Here is a 7,339-nt window from a genome sequence, read left to right as displayed (position 1 = left end):
TAAAAGTGAAATAAAACACTCTGAGCACCATCAGTGAGACTGGGTTCCAAAAGCACCCGATGAAGCATTTCATGATCTCAAAATGTATATGAAATCATGAAATGACATGTTTTGGCTGCTGTCACACAGTAATTTCCCAAAATTGAGGTCAGATCTGGTTTATGTTATCCTATGAATCATAGTACATAATACATTAATAGAAAAAGCGGTTCCCAAGTATGACGTTAAATAAAGGATCCTCCTGCGCAGTTAAGATTTCCAAATCAAAGATCACGTTGCACTCAATCAAACATAGTCAGACTTCAACTCACAGTGTTCACTCCCATTCTGAATCAGTAAGTCATGTGTTAGCGATATTTTCCTTTAAATGTGACTAAAATATTTTGTTTGTGTCGCTTCTTTGAATATTTGAGCATTACTCTAAAATACGATGTATCTTTGGAGACTTCGATACCAGAAATTTGCCCTTGGGCTGTGGTAGAAGGAGAAGCGGGGTTATATAGAAGTCTTGATTAATCTATTAACTCTGTTAATATCTACAAAATGTTTATTGTCTGCCTTGACAAGTGGCTACAGCGTGAACATGCAGTGTCCTCGTGTAATCGAGCATAGAAAAAAGTGCATGTATAAATGTGTGAAGGAGGTATGCAGTGTAAAGGGCTTTGAGTGCTCATGTGGAGTAGAAAGCTCTATATAAGAACAATTCCATTTACCGTGTACAGTTTAAGCACACACACACACGCGCGCGCACACGCACACACACACACACACGCGCGCGCACACGCACACACACACACACCTACACGCACACACACACACACACACACACACACACACACACACACACACACACACACAGTATAGATGGTAGTGGTTGATCTGCTGAATTGGAGGTTTCAAAATGATTCTCCACAAAACCAGTGGGTGATGCCAGGGTGGCTATACAGTACTAGCCCTGTGACGCATGGGTCTGATCAGGTGTAATTCACAGCTGAGGGTGTTTAAATTCCTCAGCTAAACCAGTGACAGCTTTCATAAAAACAAGCAGCACTGTTCCATAGCTGCGGTTCAAGCATCTTATTCAGTCTTATCTCTGCTTTTTCACTTAGTTTTGGTTTTATGTGAATTTTTTTCAGTGCTCCATAATTGATCGCAGCACTTTTTGACAGAAACAAAGTACCTAACGAATAATTAAATGTCAGTGTCTATCATATACTGCGTATTTTAATAGCACTTTATTTCCTCTAAAGCACTAAAACTCTACTTTCTAGTAAGAGCTTTTCATTCCTACACGTGCAGTTTAGATTGTAAACTGTGGAGGATTACTAAGAATTGCCTGTCTTATGAGACAGAGATAGATGGAAGCAGGTTTCTCATATTCTGACTAATGAGCGTTTCTAAGCAGGCTGAAATGACAGCTAATCAAGCTGCTGTTAGTGTCGCTTATGTCTTTCTAGCTGGCGTGCGTTAAAGCAACAACACTGTGAAAGCCGATCCTGACATTGTGCATCGGTAGCCTTCACACTGACTAACATTATGCACACTGTCTCAACATGCTAAGAAATCTAAAGCTTGACACAGCTGTCATTAGTTGGACGCTTGCTCTGCTTGAACTTGTGGGCTGGCATGAACATGCTTAAGGTCTGCATTTGACACCAATTTTGAATCACAGATGGATTCATTTAGATTAAAAAAGTGTTTATGAAGTGTAAGTGTGATACCGGTGCTAGAGCTATCTGCATGGTTGCACATGGCCTTACTGTGTTGGGTACGTTGCACGTGTTTCACATATGAGGCTGCGTAGGTTAAACGAGGAATGTCTGATACACTTCCCATAAGAGTTCAAACTCTGCTCACACATAACACACGTATATCATATTCAACCTGGACCCTAAACCTCACATTTAACACCTTTACCCACTCAGACAAAGCAACCTCAACCCCCATTCCACCTACTGTCTCCCGTAATGTTTAGTCAAGACGATAATGAAAGTATCATTTAGGTAAATAAACAGGAAAACCACAATTGCTAAGTTTAATCTGAGTTGTACTGCATTACTAGTTGCCCAAACATGGGTCTCAGACAGGCGTAGGGATTGTGAGAAAACCTCAGGACCCCGAGTTATAAACAATACCTTTCAGTAATATGACAACTTTGAGGACTCTGATCAGTATAAATGCAATAAATCCATTAGAGCACACATTTTTCTGAAGCATCTTAAAAACAAAATAAATAAATAAAATATGCTGAGACTAAAATGCAAATTTGGCATTTGTTCGAGCAATGTGCTATTACTCATTTCTTTGGCTGAAGCTTCCAGGCTCACTAACAGAAACTTTATGAACATTATGCATTTCCCTCCATTTTGCTGAGGCTCATTACTGTAAGCTTATGGCCATTCCTATTTGTGAAAGTGTCTCAGTAAAAAGTAATTGCTGCCATAAGTAACAGAAGAAATTCTTACTGCGCTACATGCAATAGGAGGGACCCTTTAAGGAAGGACAAGACAGCACAATCAGCATCTGTGTGCAGTTTTATGTGTGTGTGTCTGTGTGTAATGAGAGGGCTGGAGGTCTTAGTCCTGCTTGTAAACAGGCCTGTAAATGTAACTAACGGCTTCCTCAGTCATCTCGCCAAAACCACCAGACCCATGCAAGTCTGCACTGGATTCGAAGCTAACATCTGTGCCTAGCAACAGACTCTTCACACAGCTGGGCGGTTCCCATCAGCTTTATATATAATTACTCTATTAGTCACATGAGCACATTCATGATTTTTCCTTAACTGTTTAACACAGATTTAAGGAAAAGTGGCTTTATGGGGGAATTGTGGGCAGTGACACAATTACCCAATTCACTATCCTGCAAGTACTTCACACACAACCTGCAGCGCAGCTATGGACACACAAGTCAGCCAGTCTTTTACCTTGAAGATAAATAAAGACAGAGATGCTGATATTTTGGTAACAATCCGGTTAATTCATTGCCACCAATCTCTGGCTTTTTCCGATTAAATATGGGGTTAATTCACTTCTCCAAAGCATCCCCTCACTGTTAAGACAAGACAAACAGGGAAGAGCTGTGAAACAAGTAGAAGAACATGTGACAGGATTTGTAACTTACCCCAAGATCTTTCAGATGAACTGGAAAGTCATTCATAAGCCAGAACTAATGGCCCAGTGAGTATTTAACCTTACTGATGTGCTGCTTTCTGAATGCACCGTGGCATGGCACTATAACTTAGTCAGCTATGTTAAACTGGCATTTAAATAACCCATAGCTTCTCTTCTTTCCTCATTCTCTTGTAGATGTGGACACAGCCACAGGAGGAGCTTTTAGCTCATTTTCATCAGTTTGACAAAAAAAAGTATAACTTCAACAGAGGTACCCATCAGAGCTGTTGTACTTTCTAATTAGTTTAGATTTTTATTTCATTTTTTTTTTAAAATTCAGTTTAGTTTCAGATTCCAGAATGGATTTTCTTCTTTTACTTTCATTTTTGTTGTTGTAAAATGTTTAGTTTTAGTTAATTTTTTTATTACTATCAGCATTAGTTTTAGTCTTTTTATTTATTATTGTATGGAGGGCATATGCCAGAGGCAATATCTTTGAAACTCAGTACAGGTATTACAATAAAAACACTGAACTTTTTCAAAAGCAGATGACTCTGTTTGCAAGAGACGTCCATGAAACCTTCATCAGTGAGACATTTTTATTGATTTGTTTAAGTAGTTTAAGTGTTTTGCATTTTCAAAATTTAGCTAAAATGGTATTTCATATCTATCTATCTAATCTTATTTTTAGTTTAGTTTCAGTTAACCATAATAGCAATCGCGTGCAATGAACTGTGGTCTGAGCTGTCAGCTACAACACAGCAAGTGTTTAAATATTATCTGAAGAAACAAGACAACATCCTGCGCTAATGCATTGCCATTTCTACCCACAGTTTCACCACAACAACAAATAACAATTAGAGATAACATTAGTTTCCACATTGTTCACACATTAGCAAAAAGCCCCGTTATCACACTTCCTGCATACTTGATGCAACGCTGTCATTTATTTGAGTTTTTGACTGTGGAGTCCGATGACTCAAGTTCAATATTCACTCTCCTCGGCCAAATACGGGAGGGAGAAGTGTGCGTTTTTGGTGCTAATTTCTCAACTATTTCCGGTGTTCAGTTGTCATCTGTCTCTCTGTTGTTTGGCACTGAGAACGTGGTGTAATATGGGTTAGAGCCAGTGACAATGAACTAATACAGAAAAATCTGTGACTATAAAATCAACACAAACAATGTCATAAAACTCTGTAGCACTTTGAGAAATCTTGCTCCAAGGCTTCGGAGTCTGTTCCTACATTAACATATTTTTCTTAGCAGCTCAAAATCAAGAAGGAGAACAGATCAGGAAGCAGCTGGGAACCATCCAGAAATATTTGCGATGGTAAAACAGATCATTGACGGCAGTGAATTAAATCGGAGATTCAAAGAGGCGAGTTTTTCCAACACCTGACGGGACAGTTTTGCGGGCAGGGGGATGTGATATGTGAAGCGTCCTGAGCTCTGCAGTTCTTTATGTTGCTGTTATGACACCACAGGGAACTTCATAGCAGATTGTTTTGACTGGTGGTTTCCAAGGCACAGTTTAGTTCAGAAGAGAGGAATGGTGAGAGCCTTAACGATTTCACCAGCCAGAGTTTTGTTCTGTTGTAAAGATAATACTCCTGACTATGAATAAAGTCTAAACAAACATGAGCTTTCAGTCTCTTTACAAAATGTAATACTTATTCAAAAATGAAACCGAAAAAAAATGAATACACAGAGCTGCTTTTGTATTTTTCCAGATCCATTTTGCAATCTTTCCACTTTGTTTAGGTCATCTTTTGAGCAAATCTGTGAGTCTGGAAGTAGAAAAGGCAAAAATTACACATTATTTTGCAGTGAAAGACATTTGCCACGTCAGTGACTTGCAGTCAGTGCACCAACAACAGCACCTTCAGTCGCTGATTCTTCTCTCAGTGGTGTTTCAAGCAGCCTTTAGGGCGTTAACTCGTGTCATCTGGCTCCACAGTGAGCTCTTCTGTATCTGGCAATCTCACAAACCAACACCTGCATCTAAGAAGGTGCAGGTGTTGGTTTAGAGACACTATTAATGGCTCACTCTAACAAAATATGCACCATATTTTAAATGTGGTTCCCCTTAAATTGCAGTTTCTTCCAATAAATATGTGGCTTATTTATGATCATCATGCTTCATGGTTCGGAAAATGAGGAATACATTAGAGGTCTGGTTTAAGTGTGGGAGGGCGAGTGATTTACAGAAAAAATAAGCTAAAAAAAAGTAAAGATTATTACCGCAGTTGCTCTCCATAGGTCATTAGTGCAACCATGTTATTACATCTGCCAAGGAGGTTGCAGTATGTACAATACCATTTTGTCAGGTTACAAGCAAGAAGTTAAGGGAGAGGTGGAGCGTGGGCAAAAGAGGAAGCCTTTAATTCCTGTTGTCAGTGCATTAGGCACTCTAATCACTCACAGTGATTGCATAAAAAAGACATTTAACAATACACTGATTTTCCACTCTTTATTATTAGAACATTAGCAAATTCATCACAGCTAATCATAGCTGCCAGATATGAAGTTAGGTGATACATCACCAAGATCTCTATCAAAATCAGCTTTGATACACAGACTCAGAACCACATCTTAAAAACTTTTTATATCACCCACCACTTTTGCGGTATGAAGGAATATGTCAGAAAACAGTCGATTATTGGGTTCAGTGATGGTGTGCTCTCTCTGACTGCCTTTCAAGTTAAGACCTGTAAATACAGCGAACTGTATTATTCATATTATAATTATAATGCTTTATTTCCAAAGGTGAATATAAGGTTATCTTATCACAGAGCCACCATGTTTACACAGGGAGGAGATTGGGCTAGATGGATGGGTCAGGTATGGCCATAGCAAGTCCTACATGTTTAAACCCAACTTTTGTGACAACAAAAAGAGGTAAAAAAGATCAATATATTTTCTGCTGATTGTAGAACTGCTGACATCTTTAAAGTTTCACAGAAGGTAAGATTATTTGACCTCCTCCTATGTTAACAGTATATATGTGGAAATTTGGGGAAATAAAGCTTTGATTTTTTTATAACAGAAAGATGAGAGGACTGATGTCACTTTAAATATGTTGATGAACTACGAAGCAAAAACAAGGGAAACAAGTGGAAACTATTAGCACAGCTCTGAAAAGACTGTTACTCAAAATAAGGAGGTGATCAAGCACGCTTCTGAAAATGTTAAACTGTTACTTTAAGACAGCATGATGTGGTTTTGTATTGTGTTTACAGTCCCTCAACAGCAACACAGAACCAGCAAGCTTTTTGCTTCACTTTGTCTCCTTCCACCATGACTTCATACGTAGCCAGCAGACTGCCGGCTGGTTGTCACTGGAACAAATTTGTACACTCTTTTATGGTTGATGCTCATCCCTCAAAGGAAGTCTGTGTGAGTGACTCCTGACTCTGGTAAAAGTGGGTCCAGACATTGGACAAGTATGTTCAGACCATCAAAAACATGCAGCGTTTGGAAGAAATTGCATCACTGGGAAAATATGGTAGTGGATTTAGTGAGAAAAAGACAAACCCAAGTACTGTTTTTAAAGTTCTGAGAATCTGTATTTAAGTATTATAAACTTTAATAATGATTAAACATTCATTTTATTCGCTTAAAGAAATCATGTCGTGTGCTGTTTTTGTTTTTTGGTCAAATCTAGTTCAGGTTTTCAAATCTTTGCTTATGCTAAGCGAATCTTTCCCGCTTATTTTACCGAATTAAATTGAATTTTCTTAAACTGATGACGCACCTATCTCAGAAATGATCTGTCTCACAATGATTGGAAAATGAGGGAAATTACGATTATGAGAGTTCTACCTGACTCTTATTAGAAAATACTTTTCCTTCATCTTAGATTATTAGTAATAGTTGTATTAATATTTGATAATAGTCAGCAGTATATAATTCACTGGGGAAATACCAAAATCGCAATTATACATACATTCAGTGCTGATTTGAGTCGATGGCCTTGTGTTTATCTTTACAAATGTAACTCCCACACAGTTCTCAGTATTCACTGCAGTCTGTGACAGAACTAGAAAATGAAAAGTATTATTGCACCCACTTTGTCAGTGCAAATAGAACACCAGCTGCCTCGAGACACTAGTTTTACACCTATCGGCATCTTTACATCTTTTCTTTCGCCTCACTGAAATCTATGCCAGTCAAGGTTATTCACCACCACCAGCTCTGATCAGCTGATTAGACGCATAATAAACAGG

The sequence above is a fragment of the Simochromis diagramma genome, unplaced genomic scaffold (assembly GCF_900408965.1).
Source record: "Simochromis diagramma unplaced genomic scaffold, fSimDia1.1 OVJJ01000483.1, whole genome shotgun sequence".
In the NCBI taxonomy this organism is placed as follows: Eukaryota; Metazoa; Chordata; class Actinopteri; order Cichliformes; family Cichlidae; genus Simochromis; species Simochromis diagramma.
This window is presented reverse-complemented; position numbering follows the sequence as displayed.